The sequence below is a fragment of the Petaurus breviceps genome, unplaced genomic scaffold (assembly GCF_028583685.1).
Source record: "Petaurus breviceps papuanus isolate PSGF00001 unplaced genomic scaffold, PetGlider_PUasm1.0 90625, whole genome shotgun sequence".
NCBI classification, from domain to species: domain Eukaryota; kingdom Metazoa; phylum Chordata; class Mammalia; order Diprotodontia; family Petauridae; genus Petaurus; species Petaurus breviceps.
The window spans coordinates 344,165-364,094 of NW_027187289.1; the positions used below are offsets into that span (position 1 = coordinate 344,165).

A 19,930-nucleotide genomic window follows, 5' to 3' on the forward strand; every position below is an offset into this window, starting at 1 on the left:
AGATTATGCAATTCTCCCCCTTATAGCTCTAACTCCTATGTTCCTATGACAAGCAAATATTCATTTTTCAAAGATTTTATTTGCCTTTCATGACACATGAAAGACAGCATGACATGGTGGAAAGACAGCTGGTCTTGTAAAAAGGAAGGTGTGGTTTCATGACCTACCTGTGATATGACTGTGTGAGCCTAAACAAGTCACTTAACCTCCCAATATCCCTAGCAACTCTAGCCTCTAAGTTGTAGAGTAGATGATGCCTTCCCTGGTAGAGGAAGTTCCTTACTGGAAACTCACTTCACCTATGAAATCACAGATTTAGATTTAAAAAAAAAACAATGAAAAAATAAAAGAAACATACCAACTATGTAACCATTGGAAACTTTATAAGGTTATGATTCAGACAAGTTGCTGACCTAGATCATAAGAAGGAATTTCCACACCATGAGTTCCCAACACAGACAAAATCCTAAATCCAGATTGAGAAAACAAATTACAAGATATTCTCATTATTTATCTAATTATCTAAAAATTTAGCAAAATAGAATTAACACTATTTTGTGGATATTTCCAAGATAAAGCACTTTGAAATTATACCCTTACTTACTTGCCTCTGTCTTACTGTATACATTGCTTTACCAAAGAAAAAGTGCTTGATGAGCCATGTGAAATACGGTATTTTTAAAAAATACTCTTCCTAAACTAAAAACAAGTTTTCCAGTTCCATACCAAGAGTTAACTTCATCACAGGTGCATTGAATAGTCACTTATAAACAATGATGTTTTGGGTTAAACCTTTCACATGAATAGAAGCTTTATTTCTGCCTGTGTGTATTTATGGCATCATTTTTCTTATTTATTTTTTTGCTCACATTGTGCTTAATGTAAGGAAAGTACCTGCTTTGTGGGTTTGCCAAACACTCCAGAGGCTTTCAAGATGTGGGGAGCTGCAGTCAATTTTTTTCTTAATGAAAACCCTTATTTACCTTGTTATTGTTCTTTCCCCAACTGCATCTCTTGAACACCCGACATGCAGAGAGCCCTATATGTGGGAGAGCACCTAATGGGGAGTTCTGGTGCATGTGCTAAGCATGTTTGGCAAGATTTTTTGCCATGGCAGCAGGCATCATCCTGAAATCATTTCTTCATAAAAGGCAACCTGAGCAAGGGCACAGAATTTATTAAATAGCAGCTAAGTCAGTTAAGGTACACCTAATCCATTCATGGGCTCTTGCCAAAATTATAAAAGGGTAATGTATGGATATCATTTTTATTGTTCACTGTTCCCTAATTACAGTCCCTGGTGGTCTGAAAACTTAGATGAAAGATATACAGGCTCTAGCAATTAACCATAGCAACAGCAGATGTTGTACAGTAAAATTGATGTGTTTGGGAGCTAGCAACATGTTTGGATTTTGAATATGCAGTGTAGCTAATGAGCTCTAGTTTTATCATAAAAAATAATTTGGAAAGATAAATCACCAATCTCGTGAAGCACGTAGAGTTTCTTTTCTTTGTTTCTTTTTCTAAAATCTGCCCTGTCATATGGGGCAATTACTTCAGTTTTATCATTTGTGGCCTTATTTCATCTCTGTTCTGCACAATTTTGTATTTGTAAAAGCACCTATCCTGCAAACAAGAGACCATTAAAAAAAAGGGTTGTTTGGTTCGGTATATCCCTGCTTTGCCAGTTGAATGACACTTTATCTTCATGCTATGACTGCTTTCTTCTGAGAGGGAAATTCCTTTTTCATCAGTATGGATGCACTGTTTTCACATATTACAAGTCCTGTGTTGCCTTGTCAGTCATCCTATTACAACCAGTTTCAGACCAGTAGAGCTGACGAAATGACTGTTGATTGGTTAGCATCGACTGGGAGGGACTTGTTGGAAGGAAGGGCTGCAGTCTTACAGCAACAGAGTTTAGACCGTGTCTTTGCTTCATCATCTGAGGGGAAAATTCCCAGGCAGAAGGCTTCCCGAGTACAATAAAAAGGGAATGAGAAGTATTTACCCGAACGTTTCTTCCTAACGATGCAGTGGGAAAGGTTTGGCCACTTGATTTTACCAGATGGCCCTGTGCTGACTGCAAACGTGAGGAGCAGACAGAGCTAAATAAGGTAGGAGATTCATTGTCCCTTTTTTTTTTTTTTGAATGTTTAAAGAGTTTGCTGCAGTGTGCTGCATACCATGTGTGTTGCTCAGGGAAGCCAGTGGAACTGAATTCCTCCGATGCAAATGGAGCGCTTGAAGGAGAGACTGGAGTTTTACGTAACATTTTCCTTTCAGGGAAAGAGGCAGCACAACTTGAATCAAAACCACTCGATTTGAGGGTGAGAGAGAAAATCGTGATTTTATTTAAGGAAAAGCTCGATAGATCTTTCTAAAAGTACTGTGCTACTTAAATGGATTCTTCCTAGCCTTCTCAGCTTGCTCTGGAAAGGTTTCAGAGACGGATAGTTAACCCCCAAATCAATAAAGTTTACAATGACTATGTTATTTGAAAAACTGAGTCATAATTGGGGGGAGAAAGAAAAGGAAAAAAAACCGTCCGTTGTAAACAATTATCGATAGAAGGCTTGACCAAATAAAAAGGACAGTCTGTTTAGAAACCAAGGACTGATACACCTCGGATACATTGTGCCTTTTAATGGAGTTTGAAAAGCACATTTTTAATAACATAGCCAGGCAGTTTCTGGCAAGTTTTTGATACTGTAGCTCAATGTTTACAGTTCTTTTTCTGGCAAGGCTGAGTCTTTGTTTCCAGCTTAGAAGTAGAACCATTATATAAAAAAGTAAAGCTGGGTGAATACTGCTCACTGCAATTATCTGATCTTTATGCATTTTTAATGAGAACACACAGCCAGCAGAATAATTTAATGAGGGCAGGCTAGCTTTTAAAGCTGTGTTTTCACTATGCTGAACCATATCAACTTTCTTCCTGAGAACTAAGAGTGGGAAATGATGGAGAAGATTTATATTTAACACACTTGGCATAGGGAAATGAAGGGCTATATTTGTTGAGGAATTCTCACTGCCCTTTCTGTTTTAAATTCTGCCAGGCAGAGGGGATCAGTGCCTTTTTGTTAGGCCATGGAAGCATGTGTTTACAATAAATGTGTAACATTTTCAGAATAGTTAGCAAGCATTGAAGCGAGGAAAGAAAGCCCAGCTCTTCCCTTAGCAGCACAGAGAATGCTCTTCAAAACACCATTTACTGTCACATTAACAATGGTTGCATTTAAAGATTTTTTTATATTCAAGTAATATTTATTAATGTGAAACCAAAACTACCAGTTCATTTTAAATGGCATTTTCTTATCTATAAATAAAAGTAATTTTTCTAAGACCTCTAGACTGATTTTCACAAAGCATAGCCCAACGACTTATTTAAAAACAAGTCCAATGCCACATAGATTCTTCTAGACCCACTGATTTTACTTTCAAGGAGAAGTGCAGGACACTAGCCCAGAACTTCTGACGTCATCTCCCAACTATTTCTGCTGTCTGTTCTTGTATTCAAGCTTCTGGTGAGAAGCATTCTAACTCCAGATTGACAGGTTCTGAGTTATGACTTCAAATGGTAAAATATCTAAATTCTGAACTGACCTGAATTGTTAAGAGGGTTTCTACCTAATACCTGCCTGATAAGCAGACAGTAAAGGCCTTCTGTCTGGTGCCCGGATTGGGAGGGGGGAGGGAATGACGAGAAGTATTGGCACACTGAAGCAGAGAGCTTCTCTGGCCCATCCTCCCTTTTGGTGCATACAGACAGTTGCCACCATATCCAGTCTCCCCAGAACGAGGACGGAGGAGGCAGCTTCTACCAGAGGCCAGGCATAGTCATGATGGTGGCAACAGCTGCTGCTGTGCAGAGACTCCATACCACCACCATACATTGGTCCAGGAGGGCCAGAAGAACAGGAAGGTGATAGCAGTTAATGCGGCACAGGTGGGAAACTGTTAGTAGACATTCATGTGCAAGTTTCTCTTTAATAACAAGCCTTTTAGGAAAGAATTTGGATTAGAACAGTTTGTGTCAGGAGTTCCAGATCCTATTCTATATTCACACTAGCTGATTGTGTAACCTTGGGCAAGTCACTACCGCAGTGTTTCCATATTTAAAGTGAGCAACACTGTCCCCTTTACCTTGTAATTTTTAGGAGTATGGGATCTTTTATATTCAAAAAAGTTGTTTCTCTTGGTAGAATTATATCTTTAATGTACAAAGGCTTAAAGCCATAGTATTAATGAAACTGTCTGGGCAAAGGCTTCCAGGAATTTAAATTTATGGTAGTATATACTTAACCCTTCACTGTCTTGCATAGTTTTATTTTTCTAAACATTTTCATATTTATCCTACGAGACTAATTTTGTCAGGTAAACTGAGCACAGTGAGAAAGTAACATAAGATTGTGCAAGTTTAAAAAAATTCTAATTATGGATCTTGCTTTTAAGAAAAGGCTTGATATTATTTTGTTTGGCTCTTATGACAAGTTTGTGAATATGGAGAACATAGGAGAGGGTAAATTACAAAGAAATGCTTATAAAATGCAGTAGTTATCACTACTGATTGATTGCTGCTATTTAATACTAACTTTATTCAGTGCTGTTATAGCAAAAATAAATTAGAAAGATTGGTATAGGTACCAGGTCCAAGATTTCAGCAAGCTATGTGGTCATGCAAGACCAAGAAGTCAAGATTGTATGCAAGAGATAAAGTGTTGAGAAGGGAGCTGAAAAGTGTGTCCTATGTTAAGTTAAATTTGGGTCACTTACAATGGAGATGTTTTCTTCTTATCTTCCCATACTATCCTCAAGGAAAGATAGCAGGAAAGGCACCTTGGATTGCTTAGATTTAAAGTAAAAACAAAAGTTACCTCATTACCATCCTACAAACATTTTTTTTAATTGTGCCAAGTAAAGCTTTCTGATTTATGAAGAGATATTATAATCTCAAGTGACTGTGTATTGGGTTGTTGGGTGATAATTACATAGTAGTGAAACCCCTTTTTTCCTTTAGGTATCTGAACCCATTAAATCTAGACAGGAGGATAACATTGCCCAACCCAGAGTGAGGCAATCTTGGTAGCAGACAGGCAGGACAAGGATGGAAAAGCTATAAGAATGTCTGTGTGGATAGTCTCATATGAAGAGTCAGAGTCAAGCTGGGGGGTCAGAAGTAAAGAAGGTAAAGCTATAGCTCACAATCTTGTTCTACAGTTCAGGAACAGGTGAACACTGCAGTCATCTGTAGGTCAGACCCTTTGTGGACCCAGATCCCAGGTATGCTGTTAGAGACTGGAGGGTCAACAAGCACTTTGAAGGAGAAGTAAAAGACTGAGTGTCTGTAATCAACTTGAGCTGATGTAGCTCATAGAAACCTTGATGTTTTTCCTACTCAGGTGGGAGTCAGTGCTTTAATGAGGCCATCCTGAAGACCAGGTGGGTGTTCCTGACTGGGGTGATGAGTGAGGGTGCTATGAGCACAGCCCTCAATAGGGCCTTGATTTTACTAGACATATTGTAAATATTTGTTCATTTGAAATTCTTGAGAAATATTGGGTTATACATTTCTAGATATGTGTTGACTGAGCAACTAATTTGCCATTTTATACTTGTTTCTCTTTCGATATAATGAGGCAAGAAGATAAATACCAGAGCTTGTAAATTTGTTACAGGACTCTTTATTCCAAGCTTTTTTATCACCTCAGATAAAAAAAAAATCCTGCTAGTTATATCTGTGATAATAGTCATATTGAGGAATAAAAAAAAACATTATGACTAGAACTATATAAGACAAATGAGTACAAACTGTACTCTTTGGTTTGGGCTGAGATGTTTCAATCTTCTAGAACAAAAAGTTAAACCAAATGTTTAAAGATAAAGCAGGAAACTTTTATTTTGTAAAGTTGAGCGATTTTTCTTTAGCAAGATTTAGTCTAGAAAATTCCCTTTGCTGTGGCAGGAAATAAATGCCCTGAAATAAAGGTAGATAGGAACATTTTTTGCCTCCATTTAGCCTCTGTCAAAGAGTTTGTTATCTAATGAATGAAGTCCATTATCTAAGTCCATTATCTAAAGGATGAAGTCTAGGGCATGCCTGATGTATGGTTTACAAAATTGCAATTAAATGAAATCTTTATGGAATGTATACTTAACTTGGTAATGTTAACCCTCCAGGCAATTTAATCATATCCAGTTTGGGGTCAGATTTGGTGGTGGCACTTTCTGGAAGAACAAATAGAAGGACTCTTCATCACCACAGCTGAATACAAAATCCAATGGAAATTCCAAGAGTATAAAGCCACTGAGCCCATGTTGTACATTCACAATGTATACCATAGCAGCTCTCTATTAAGGCTCATGCCTATGTCATTTTAAAATTTCTGGACTCTAAACAATTAGAGAATAATCTTGGACTTAGTCCCATGCTCCTACAACATGGGGAGCCTTTAGCAAACTCTGATGTATTTATCTGATTGAACCCACAGTCTTCATCCTATCAAGGAAAAGTGACTCCTGGCCTTCAGGGCATTGTGATCTTTTTAAAAAGCATATTTACCTTCCTAATTATAGGTTTCTTTTTCTACTATTAAAGTTAATTTACATTTCCTGAGCATGTACCAGCTAGGTGATAGGAGAAAGCAACCTGGGAAAATTCTAAAGGTGAGGGAAGAAGGTTTAGCTTTAAAAATTCATCACACTCACATATAATTCTCTGAACTTGGATACCCAGTTTTGTAAACCATATAGCAGGTATGCCCTAGACATTTGACTTGATCATGTTTAATGTAAAAGTGCTACATTAGTTAAGAAATATAGATTAGAGTACATAAGAGGCCCTCAACAGACTTTTCTTGTTCATCAAGTACATGTATATACACATATTCATGTATTATACATGCATATATACATATATACATGTGTGTATATACACATGTGGGGGCATGGAACTGCCTTAAGAAGCTATAATTAACAGTAATTGAATATCCATACAATTTACACACACACACACACACACACAACTTCAAGGGTAGTTTTTGAAAATACATGTATACAAATTAATATAGTTGTAATATAGTACATAAATGCTGAAAGCATATTGACCAAAAGATTGATCAGGTTGGGTGTTGTTATGAATTTAAGGAATCTGTGAAGGAGTTGAATTGGCAGAACCAGTAATAATTCCAGATTTGGATAGAATGCTAGGCATGTAAATAAACCTGACAGTATTCGGAACTACCTATATAGCAGGCATGGTATAGCAGATAATAAAGTACCCTCAGTCACCCCATTTAAGTCTCTCCACTGAACCATACTGGCTGTGTAACCCTTGTTAAGTCACACTTTAAGTTGCAGAGAAAATGTTGGTCTTTATTGTTAGAGGGAGCTTCTTCATCTTGAAATACCCTATATTAATGACATCAAATGTCCAGCCAAGGGTAGGGAACCTGTGACCTTCAGGACAAATCTTTTGAATTGGATCCAAAGATTCAGGCAAAAGGCCACACTTGAGGGCCTAGAGGGCCTCATGTAACCTAGAGGTCACAGGTTCCCCACCCCTACTTCCAGATCCTATCCTGGGAATGGATTTACTGCTTATCATGTTAAGAATTTTTACTCCATATACATTTTTTATGTTTTGGAATTCTTGGAGAAAAGAAGAAGTTTTTTGAGTGTCTTAAATTCTTTAAATGGGACATCCAAAGATAAAGTATAGCAAAAAGACCCCAAAAAACAAGCAAAACTCTCCTTCCCCCCCCAAAAAAAAATACCACAGCAAGACCTCTGTTTCCTACTTATACCTCAGAAGCAAAGCACAAGCTATGTCTGCCCTTCTGGGTCAGTAAATAGCCTGAGGATATCATGAAGTCTTCAACTTCCAGATTCCTCTTCCATCTTCTCCCTAGCTTGCACCTCCTCCAAGTATCCTATCTGACTATAAATATTATCAGTACAGACCTTGAAGCAAGGAAACAGGTTGGATCCAGTAATGGCAAAGACTAGTATATACTTAGGAATTCTCTTAGAAAACAGTACAACCTAATGTTTTAAGTTCTTTGTTGAAAGTTGTGATATATTGATTTTTTAATCTATATTTTAATACTAACTTGCGATTTGACATTGGGCCCTTATAGAATGATAGGATTTGTAAACCTAGAGCTCAAAGTAACTGCAGAGACCATTAGTTCAACTGTCTAATTTTATAGAGGAGGAAACTGGGGCTTTGTTAATATATAATAATAAACAATAACTTGTTTAAGGTTACACAGGTAAGAAGCATTAGAGGTAGAATTTGAAACCAGGTGCTCTGACTAGAGATAGTGGGGGTTTTTTTATGTTACATTAATCCCTAGATGAAATGAACACATTGCTTATAAAATTCTAAATTCATAGAATAGGGATGATTGTGAAGAAAGCCATCATAACACAAACACATTTCATTAATTCAACTTGCCCAATTATGTCTGCTTGTTAGTCTCTTTATTCCCATATATGGTTCTCCAATGGGTTTTAGATAAAATGTACAAGAAAATATTTGTTGATAAACAAAATTGATAGACTTTTATCTTTTAGATAATTGAGTATGTATGATATAGCTCTGAAAGAACTTAAATATTTAATATGAATGCAGTGTTTTTGGTTGAAGGGATAGAGGAAGGGAAAGAAAAGGATGAAGGGAAGGAGAAAGAAAAAGGAAAGAGGGAGAGAAAGGGAGTGAAGGGGAAAAATAGAGGGTTGGGGGTGGAGGAAGATATTGAAGGGAAAGTTTGAGGGTGAGAGGTTAATTGCTTTTATTCTAACAAGCTTAAAATTTGCATCAGGTAGACAGTTTAAATTATAGTACACTAATAGCATGTGTAAATGAGTGAATGTGTATGAATATAGTATTTAGTGAAATAAAATAATTTGTAGTTAAAATTGCACTGTTGTTTGACATGGGAGTATCTTGTCTGGCCTTTTGAAATAATAATTGAGCTAAACCCATCACTAGCAATTTATAGTTAAAAATTATTAGAGATTGGTTGCATTTCTTAAAAAAAATCTGGCAGTAATGATGCAATTAATCAAAAAGTATTTATGGAGTGCCTATTTTATGACCACCATGATTTGAGGATGGAGGGAGGCATAAAACATGTTCATTGACCTCAAGGAGCTTTCAGTCTAGCTAGAGGCAGCAAAATAAAGATGAAACAATTTGAAAAAAATAAATGTTAGACTGTCAGGTGCTAATGAGATGTGTACAAGGTGTTAGAGAAGTATCTAGATTAACAGAGGGAAGAAAGAAAGGCTTCCAGGAGGGCATAATACCAGAAACATGAAATAATCCAGAACTGGAAATCAGTTTGGCATTTATGGATGACAGTTACTTGAATATTTATGGAAGATGTTCTATGTTGGGGAGTAAAGGGAGAGCTGGTTGGATATGTAAATGAGAACATATTATGTAGGACCTTAAGGGGGGAAAAAACAGGCAGAAGAGTTTGAGATTAATGAGGCAAACAATGAAACAGCTCTTCTAGGCAAGTTGATCAGGTAGCATTATGTAAGATAAACTGGAGGAAGGAGGAACCAGAGAAAGTGAGATCAGATATAAAGTTCTTGCAATAATACTGGCATGAGGCAATGAAGTTCTGGACTAGAGGTGGCAAAAGGAATGAAGAAGAAAGGGTGAATCTCACAGCCATTTTGAAGGGGAATAAAAAGTAATGAAAAGCTTTGGTGAATGGCTGCATATGTCAAGATAAAGCACAGTTAAGGATTGAAGAAGGCCCCAGGGTTTCTGATGGGAAGGATGGCAGTTTTATTGGCTTTAATGGGCTTGGGAGAAAGTGAGCCATTTTGGGATAGGGATGAGGATGAGTTTAATTTTTCATATGGTAAGTATGAGGAGAACAAAGATCCCAAAAAGAGGCATCCTGTAGGGCATATGGAAGTTGAAAACTGAAATAGAGAGGTTAGGTTAGGGCTAACTATGAGTTATGATCTTATGATTCATCTGCAGAGATCATAGTTACAAATATAGGAATGGTCAGGCTTACTGAATGAGTACAAAGGGAGGAAGAGATGACCAAAGGCTCAACCTTGGAAAAACACTCATGATTAGAGGTAAGATGAGGAGGAAGCACAAGAAAAAAAGAAAAACGAATTGAGATGTTGAAATAATATCTGAAAAGTAGAGTGTTACAGAAACCAAAGAAGGAAAGAAAGAAAAACAATACATTTATTACTTGTTTATTACATACCAGGTACTGGGCAGAACATTAGGAGTGGAGAAACTTCTCAAGAAGAAATCAGGGATCCAATCACATACCTATTTCTTTGTCTCTAGAGGAAACAATGTGGCTTCCCTAAGTTGCTTGTTTGTTTTTCCTAGTTTGTTTATTTGTTTTACTGCAGTATTCATAGCTATTGGTTTCTCTGAGATATATCATATGTAACAGCAAAAATATGATTAGAGGTTAAAGTTAGGTTGGTATACTAATAAGCTATAGCATAGTAGTTGAAAGGGAAATGTTTGTTTCATGCATAAGCTGAAAGGTGAGAAATTAATTTGTTCCTTAGACTGAAAATGGAACAGATTGAAAAAAATGTAGCACTTCACTAGAAACAGGAAGCTTAGTCTCAGAAGTTTTTTTTATTAGTAAGCCCCTGTACATTCTTCATTTGCGTGTGTGTGTGTGTGTGTGTGTGTGTGTGTGTGTGTGTGTGTACCTTGTGGGAAGAGGAAATGTGTGTGTGTGTGTGTGTGTACCTTGTGGGAAGAGGAAATGTTTTATTTTCCTGGTTTATTCTATCAATTTCAGTATATAATGAGGGAAGGGTCGTCTGTGTTTCTACATCCACAACATCTCTTGCATTCTTCCTCTTCTATTCTGCCACACGGTTACCATCCTGTCAGCCCCTCCTCACCTTTCACTTAAGCTATTGACAAAGGCTCCTATTTAGTCTGGAACGATTTCATATCTGCCTTTGTTACCCTAGCACCTAGCATCGTGCCTGACACACAGTAAGTGCTTAAATCTATGTTACTGCTACTTCCCTCTCTCACACGTAATAAATTCCAGTGGCTCCCTTTTGCAATCTGGGGAAAAATTGAAGCAACTGTATTTGGTATTTAATTTTGTTGTTGTTGTTATTGTTTTTGTTGTTCAGTCGTTTCAGTTGTGTCTGACTCTTCGTGATCCCATTTGGGGTTTTCTTGGCAAAGGTACTGGAATGGCTTGCCATTTCCTTCTCTAGCAATTATTTTACAGATGAGAAGACTAAGGTCAATAGGGATATGTGACTTACCCCAGGTCATACAGCTAGTTAACTGTCTGAGGCTGGATTTGAACTCAGGTATTCCTGCCTCCAAGCCCAGAGCTCTATCAATAGCACCATTTTGCCTCCAACCTATGTTTCCAGTCTTATTATGTGTCATTCCCTCTCATACACCTTACAATCCAACCAAACTGGCCTTCCCACTGTTCCTCATATACAACTCTCCTTCTCCTATCCCTGTGACTTTGTACTAGCTGTGCCCCATGTTTTCCTTCTCACTTCCCCTCCTCTCCCAGTCCTCTTCAAAATTCACTGCCTTTTGTATGAAATCTTCACTAACACTCCTCTCCCATTACTATGTATTTATTTTAAAACATATTCTGTGTATGCCTATACATGAACATCTACATGATATATGATATATACATGGATATACAACACATACATGAACCCAGATAAAACCCCTCCAGGGCTGGAACTATTTCATATCTGCCTTTGTTACCCTAGCACCTAGCATAGTGCCTGACACACAGTAAGTACTTAATAAATGCTTGTGTAAATGTAAGACCTATCGGGTCTAAGGTTATTTCTAGAAATGGCTTAAATCTGTTCATAAGCTATAGTTCTAGTGGCCCAGGAGCTCTTAAATTAAACTTACCAGGAAGAAAAGTGCCTCCCTGGGGTAGTAGAGGTGAGAAAAGAATGAAATTAAGGAAACCATCCTCCCATTCACCTGGCCACTTGAAAATTAATGTCTCCTTATATTTGTGATGGGAAGGATGGCAGTTTTATTGGCATTAATGGGGTAGGGAAAGTGAGCCATTTGGGGATGGAGGTAAGGATGAGTTCAATTTTTCATATGGTAAGTTTGAGGAGAACAAAGATCCAAAAGGGAAAGTTAGAACATCCTAGAAATTGAGGAAAGCAGTTGTCTGGAGGATTCCCTGGCATATATGTGTGATGCCTGCTTCTTCTTCAGATCAGAGATAGCTTTAAGCATCTCCACTCAGGGGTTATACAATACCAAGCAACCTCAACTATGGAAGCTCTTCCCAATTTGTTTAGGCCTGAGGTAGAGCTGAAATCTAAGTAACAGTCTGCCCCACCCCCAGCCTTTGCACCCCAAGCTTTCCATAATACCAGGTAAAAAAAAAATCAGAGAAGAAGCTGTTGAAGTCCCCATCACTTTCCCACCTCCGGGCTGCTGAGTGGCCCAAGATGGATGTTCTGTCTCTGCCTGAGTTTGCTTATTGTGTATGTAACCTGCCACCAGCTCATGTTTCTGTGGAGACAGGCCCTCCCCACTATCGCAAGGGATTCAGCCCCTGCTGTCTAACCTCAGCAGGCCAGGGAAGGAGGATGTGTTTGTTTATATGTCTGCAGTGGGGTTTTGTTTTTGCTTAGAAGTGTGTGTCTCTTAAATCAGGTTTAGATTAGTTTTGCAAGGTAGTGGTCAGAACACTAGACTGAGAGTCTAATAGGCCTGCTTCCATTCCTCTCTCCTCCCTGAGCTGGTTTAGTGACCTCTTACAAACTAGGCAAAAACCACAGTTTTCTCCTATGGCATAAATAAGAACCTTTGCTCCAAATTCCCTAATAGGACATCTAAGAGCAAGGTGGAAACTCATGGTAAACAAAACAACTTTAAAATCCTAGACCTGTTGTCTTTCCATTTAAATTAATAAATTACTGAGGAGTTATCAATCTTAGCTCCAGGCAGTAGTGCCCAAGAATTCACTAGCCAGTTCTGATCTCTGTCTCTCAAACACCCTGTGCCCTACAGCCAGGGGAAAATAAGGTGCCCTGAAACATTCTGTTCCTCAGGGTGTAACTGCCAAAGAAAACCAACACAGAGTGAAAATTATTTTCAAAGTATATTTTTGTAGACTATATTTATTTCTACATATCCATGAAAACATAACAGTTTGGGGAACAATTTCTAGATAAAGCCTTACAAGTACTAAATGTGCTTTTTGTAACTCAAAAAAGTGATAAAAAAAATTATGAACATTCTTGGGCCTTTCAGAATCTGACCATGACCTTTAGTTCAATAAGTATCCAAAAGCCATAGCAGAGACAGGGAAATTCTCAGAGAGGCATGTGCCAGGTTTAACTCAGTAGCTAACCGCATGCCAAGTCTATTCCAGGTCCAGTCCATTTCAGAACTCGTAGAACTGACTTCCTACTGTTTTACAGAAAAGTCGATGATGATGATGATGATGATGATGAAAGCATTGATGTAACCCCTTAAGGTTTAAAAGTTCTTTACAAATATCTCATTTAATCCTTACTATATTACAGATGAAGAAACTGAGGCCAACTGAGGTTAAGTGACTTACCCAGGGTCACACAGCTCCTAAGGCCTGAAGCTAGATGTGAACTGAGATTTTCCTCATTCTGGACCCAGAATTTTACTGATTGTGCCATCTAAACGCCACCTAGGGAAAAGGAATGTTCTCACCCAAGCCCACTCAGGGACCAACCAACCAAAGAAATTGAAAGAGGAAAAGGGGTTTTGATACAATGTTACTGGTAAAGCAACCATATTTAATTCTACAGAAAGAAGGACCCGAGTCTGTGTTGAAGCTTTCATGCTTTGTATCAATGTGAGCTTTTCAGTTTTTGACTGAAAATTCCAAAATTGATATTTCACCTGAAATCCCACACCCTGGATCCATTCTCAATTTTTAAAATTGCTGTTGTTGATTATAAGAGTGCTGTTATTGTTGTTGTTTTTAATGTTTTTGTATGTTTTTTTAAGTAATGGACTATAAGACTGATCAGCACTCTTTTATAAAAATTACTTTTGCTTTTTAAAATATACATATGTTTTTTAAACAACATTTCTACTTGACCACTAGAGAGCAGAAATTTCCTTCTTTGCTTTATTTAGTTCATGGTAGAGAACTTAAATCACAATTAATAAGTGAATAGAAAATGACTAATAGAGAACATAATTTTTACTGGAGGTGAATCTATAGTGGTTCATATCTATAGATTCATATCTATATAGTAACTTATAATTAACAATTTATAAGGTCCTTTAAGGTAGATAGCACAAATACCCATTTTATAGATTATGACCCTGAAGGTCAGAGGGGTGAAATGACTTGCCCATAGTCAATAAGCAGAGAAGCTGGGCCTCAAGCCTAGGTTTTCAGACTCCCAGCTCAGTACTCTTTCTACTGTGACACATTCCTTTTGAGTAATGAATGGCTGGAGTCCAGTAACTGAAGATACCCAACATGAAGGTTGGTGGCACTTTAAATCTAGTAGGTTTTTATTTATATTTGTTCCCTTTATCAGCCACATAGTATGTCTAGAGCCAATTGCCTTGCCCCTGTGGAATTTTATTTGAAGTTCTGGTCTCTGGCTTCTGTCTTAATAATTAGCACAGAAAGTAATGAGAAAGCACGTCTTCATTATGTATGTTTGGAGAGGTCAAACATTCTGAATTGTTGTATTAAAGCTAATCAGTAAAGGTATATTTTAGGTCATTGGCACTCAGCCATTATTCTTCTTGTGGGTCCTCAGCAGTTAATGTAAGAGGGGCATCAGTTAACAACATAAAAAGAGTTCCGTTGTAGGTTGGCAAGATCCTAGAAATCCTGGCATTGGTTTTGTAAAGTGTTCTATCTTCTTTTCTCATTTTTTCAAGAACATGCGTTTAGTACAAAGCCAGATTCATAATGGACATTTTCTTATTAAAAATAACAATAATCACACCCACACACCTAGACATTAATGAGAATGATAGCTTGTTTCCCAAGGCCAAAACTGAGGAATCTGGTAGGAGGGCAAGGGGAGAGTTTTCTCTTCACGTCTTTGTCCCACAGGGCCTGTTGCTGTAATATTCTCAGATTCTCATAGGAGAAACAGAAAGTATTTACTTGTTCATGTCCTCCCTTGTGCATTTTCTCCTCCCCTCACATTTTGAGAAAAAAAAATTAAGCAATATTTTTCCACACCAAGTTTTCCTTTGATACATGCCTTTTTCTTCTGCTTTGAGCAAGCAAATGCTACTGCCAGTGGAGACTTCTCTAAGCAGAACATAATTTATCCTTACTAGAACAAAGGGGTAAATTAAAAGAGCAGCTGGCTACTTGCCACTGGCTAGGATAGTAGGAGGAAAGAGCTAGTTAACATTCATTCCCCTCTCTCTGTTCAAATAGCATTCACTTCCAATCCCCAACTATGCTTCCTTCTATCTTTTGGCCTGGAATAGAGAACTGCTGGAAGTCTAGTACATCTCTAAAGCTGTGGGGAAAGCAGCAAGAAGGAACTTCAATCATTCTTTCTTTCCTTGGGCCAAAGGAGGTTAAGCTCCAAATAGGAAACTTGAAAGGAAAGGAAATCTTAAATATTAAAAAAAAAAATACATCACTTCTAAACCATCTCCCTTACTCTTCACAAATGCAAACAATACCTCATAGAAAAATAAGCCTTTCACATAAAGGAATTATAAAAAAAGAGCAATATTGGGATCTGATATTTCAGTACTCAAAAATGTGTCATTTTTTGAGTGTAGGTATTCCTTCCACTAAAGCAGACTGCCATCCTTTCATGTCTTAATGGATGGTTTCATTAGTTTCTATAGTGAAAACTACTTAACACTCAATGGCCAATCTTTTGATAATGAGTCTCAGTGTCCTTAACTAGGCTGTTCTTCATTCAGCCAATGTCATCTATAGCTGGACCCACATGTAATGCCTCACATGAATCAGTGGAGAGAACACCAGATTGGGAGTTCCAGAAGAACCTTCATACTTAACAGCTCTGTGCCCTGAGAAAGGCGCTTAATTTCTCTGGCGTCTGTGGGTTCTTCTAGCCTTGTAGGAATTACCAGAATATGTGGTTCACAAGAATAGCATCTAAGAACCAGTTACCATCATGCTATGATGAGCACTCGAGCAAAACTTTGCAAGAGGAAAATAATGATAACACTAGTGTATAGTTATGCTAGAGAATACGCTAGTACAGAAGGACAGACACTGAAGATGAAGCTTAAATACTCTGGCCACATTATGAGAAGACAAGATTCGCTGGAAAAGACCTGATGTTGGGAAGGAATGAAGGCAAAAAAGAAAAGGGGACAACAGAAGATGAGATGGATAGTGTTGTGGAAGCAATAACCATGAGCTTGGATAGACTTTGGGAGATAGTGGAGGATAGAAGAACAATAGTCCATGGGTTCACAAGGAACTAGACCCACCTAAATGAATGAACAACAACAATGATAACACCAGTCCATAGTGTATGCTAGAAGGTAGTAATAACAATATTAACACTAACATAAAATATACTAGAGGATAATAATGATTATACAATAACAATGATGCTAGCACTTAGTATATTCTAGTGGATAACAGTAATATTTGTAATAATTATAACCCTAGCATGTGACATATAAAACAATATTTGTTGAAAGAATGGCTTACATTTATAGCACTTTATGATTGCAACATGGTTTCAGTGGTTAGGATGGTATCAGACTGCTATCATTTTAGAGGGGAAATTATGAAAAAATGAATGAAAAAATGAAAAAATATTTATTTATTGAGTGCTCCTTTAGCAATTTTTAAAACATTCACTATTAATGAAATATTATGGAAAATATTTGTTTAAACTAAAATAGCCATGTTGCTTTTAAAAAATAAGCTTGAAGATTATAAGTTAGACTAAGAAGAGCACTCACTCAATCATTCTCCTAGATCAGGGGGTCTTAATCTGGAGTCTGTGAACTTCTCCTTTTAAAAATATATCTTTATAATTTTTATATTTATATAATTGGTTTTGTGCTCCTAGGTATTTTTGTTTTATTCATTTAAAAACATCATTCAGAGAAGAGGTCCATAGGTTTCACTGGACTGCCAAAGGGGTCCATGAACAAATATTTTTTAAATAAAATAAAATTAAAAACACTTATCCTGAATAAACTTAGAAGCTTCCAATAAGCACTAATGATAAATAAAATGAGTATTTCCCTAAGAGTGCATATGTGAGTGAGGAGCTTCACTTTAGTAATTCCAGAGAAGGAAACTAAATTTAGAGGGGTGGGGTGTTGCTTCCCACTGCCTCCTAGAATTCCAGCTTTATTGGAAACTCCTCCTCAGTCACATTTCAGAAAGAAAATGATAAAATGAAGAAGGGAGGGAGAAAGGTGGACATTTTTCTTGAGAATCCAATCTTTTAATGTTTTCTGGTTGCATAATCACTGCAAAAACAGGCCCTTCTAGTAAACTTTGACCACACAAGATGTACAACACATCTTACGAAACTGATTGACCTAGCTCTTTCCCTTGAGCACCACTTGAGCTCTAAGTTAGAGACAAACACACCTATGAAACTAACATCATGCATTTGTGACAACGAGACACATATGGACCATGGGGAGGGTTTAGTAGCATAATCATGTTCTTACCTAGGTCACTCTGTGTCTATCCATACTCACAGATCTTTGAGAATTCTGATACCTGTGGCTCTGGAACAGAGAACAACTAACTGGCCTGTAATGGAATCAACATCATGAATTTAACCTCATTAACTCAAAGTTATAACCAACTGAGATAGTCAGTCACATAGATGTGTGTATATGTATATATGGAGGCTGAAAGGAATGAGACAGGAGGGAGCCTTTTAACCACTTGTCTCTTATACATTGTTAATATCAATTATGTAAGTATATAGATAAGATTTTACTGGGGGCCAAGAAGAAGGTGGATCAGATAACCTCTCAGTCTATTCCTGCCCTCTGATTCTAAGAAAAGTAGCTGTGCCATTTATTGTTTTCCCAGGATAAATCAGGCAGTCCTAAGATTTTTCCTAGAACCAACCTTTCCCTCCCACCTGGAGGTAGTGTCCTAGTTTAATGTGTGAGATGGTACCATATCGCCTTTGTATTATTTCACCTACAATCCATTATTGTCAATGGCACTTTCACTTCTAAGATGCAGAGCTGAGCTAAAAACTAGGGGATCATATACAAACAGGAGGAAGAAAGGGTAGCAAAGTTCATTTTAGCCATGTGCAGGGACAACATAAGGGGGAAGAATGAAAATAGAAGTGGTGAGAAAACTATTGGAGAATTCCCTGTAGGTAATTGGGATATAAAAGTTCCCTCCTCTACATTCAAACAGGAGAGAGTTCCTAAGTCATGAGCTAAAATAAATTTTAATTGCAAAAATACTTATTGAGTAACTACTGCATAGCTAGCATCATGGATAAATGCAGAAGATATAAAAGGCATGATCCTAATCTTCAAAGACCTTATTATATCTTTGGAGGAACGAGACAAACATACACCCCAAATTCATCCAATGAGTATTCATTAAATGTCTACTATGTACAAAGCTCAGTACTAGACACTATGAAAGATAGAAACATCAATAGGAAAGAGTGTCTCCCCTCAAAAAGTTTAGTCTGCAGGGGGGAAAAATAAGGCATTTACACAGACAAATACAATAGAAATTTTAAAATGTTAATTGCATGAGGAATAAAAAGTATAAAAGCAGGTCCATGAAGGAAATGGAATTTGATTTGAGGGGTTAATAGTATGTGAATACATAAAGACTAGGCAAGGAAGGACCTTTCAAGTGCAAGAAACAGTACTGAGTAAAGAAGTTGAATCAGAAAAGCTTGGAATGTTTTCTGGGGAAAAAGAAGACTGTATTCTGTAGGGTATGAAGGATAATAGCAGGAGATAAGGTTGCAAAGGTAGGTTGGAGTCATATTGAATACCATGCTAAGGATTTATTCTCTAGTCAGTAAAAAATAGGGAAATATTGAGTGTATTTGAGTTATATGATCATACCTGTGATCCAAGAAGACTAATATGCTAGTGGTATGTAGGATGAATTAGAAAAGAAAAGAGTCTAAAAGCCAGGAGAATTAAGAGACCATTGCTAAAGTCTGACCTCGAGGTAATGAATCCTCAAATCAGTGTGGAGGCAGCTAAAATGTAAGGTATTGATGAGTGTGAGAAATATTGACCAGGTCAAATAAAGGAGATTTCAACTTATTGCATATTAGTAGAAAAGAAGAAAACAAAGACAAAAAAAGGCAAAGATGACAAGCATGGGTAATTAAGGTGACTGACAGAAAGTGGAAAATCTGGAAAAGGAGAAAGATTTAAGGGGAAAATTATTTATTCAGACTTAGCCATATTGAGCTTAAGCTTATTGGATATCTAGTGGAAATATCTAATAGGCAGTTGAAAATGCTACTCTGAATTTTGGGAAAGAGAACAGGACTAGAAAGATCCATTTGGGAGTCATCTTCAAAAATATAATAGTTGGAATATGAAAAACTAGAAGATGCATATTACTGTACCAGAGACTATCAGTAGAAGGCAAGATCCTTGAGGGTAAGAACCGGTTTTCATTTTTTTTCCTTTGTATCCCAAGTGCTTAATTTGATACCTAGTAAATAATAGATGTCTAATAAAATTGGGGGTCTAAATGATACAGTGGATAGAGAACTGGACTGGAAATCAAGAAGACTCATCTTCCTGAGTTCAAATATGACCTCAGACACTTACTATGTGACCTTGGGCAAGTCACTCAACCCTGCTTCAGTTTCGTCATCTGCAAATGAGCCAGAGAAGGAGATGATAAACCACTCCAGTATCTTTGCTAAGAAAACCCCAAATGGGGTCATGAAGTTGGAC

General features: G+C 37.3%; 1 protein-coding gene across 6 annotated transcripts in view; it reads left to right on the forward strand.

Annotated features, from left to right (window-relative positions):
* The first annotated feature begins 1,864 nt into the window (after positions 1–1,864).
* The window catches only part of MBNL2 (muscleblind like splicing regulator 2), a 193,976-nt gene continuing 175,910 nt past the window's right edge, over positions 1,865–19,930 (forward strand). For 5 of the 6 annotated variants that reach the window (XM_069064147.1, XM_069064144.1, XM_069064141.1 and 2 more), the window contains exon 1: positions 1,865–2,117. The gene's annotated coding sequence lies outside the window, so the exon portion shown is untranslated. Of the gene's footprint in view, positions 2,118–3,726; positions 3,950–19,930 lie in introns of those variants that run through there. The other variant, XM_069064143.1, reaches the window with a different exon arrangement.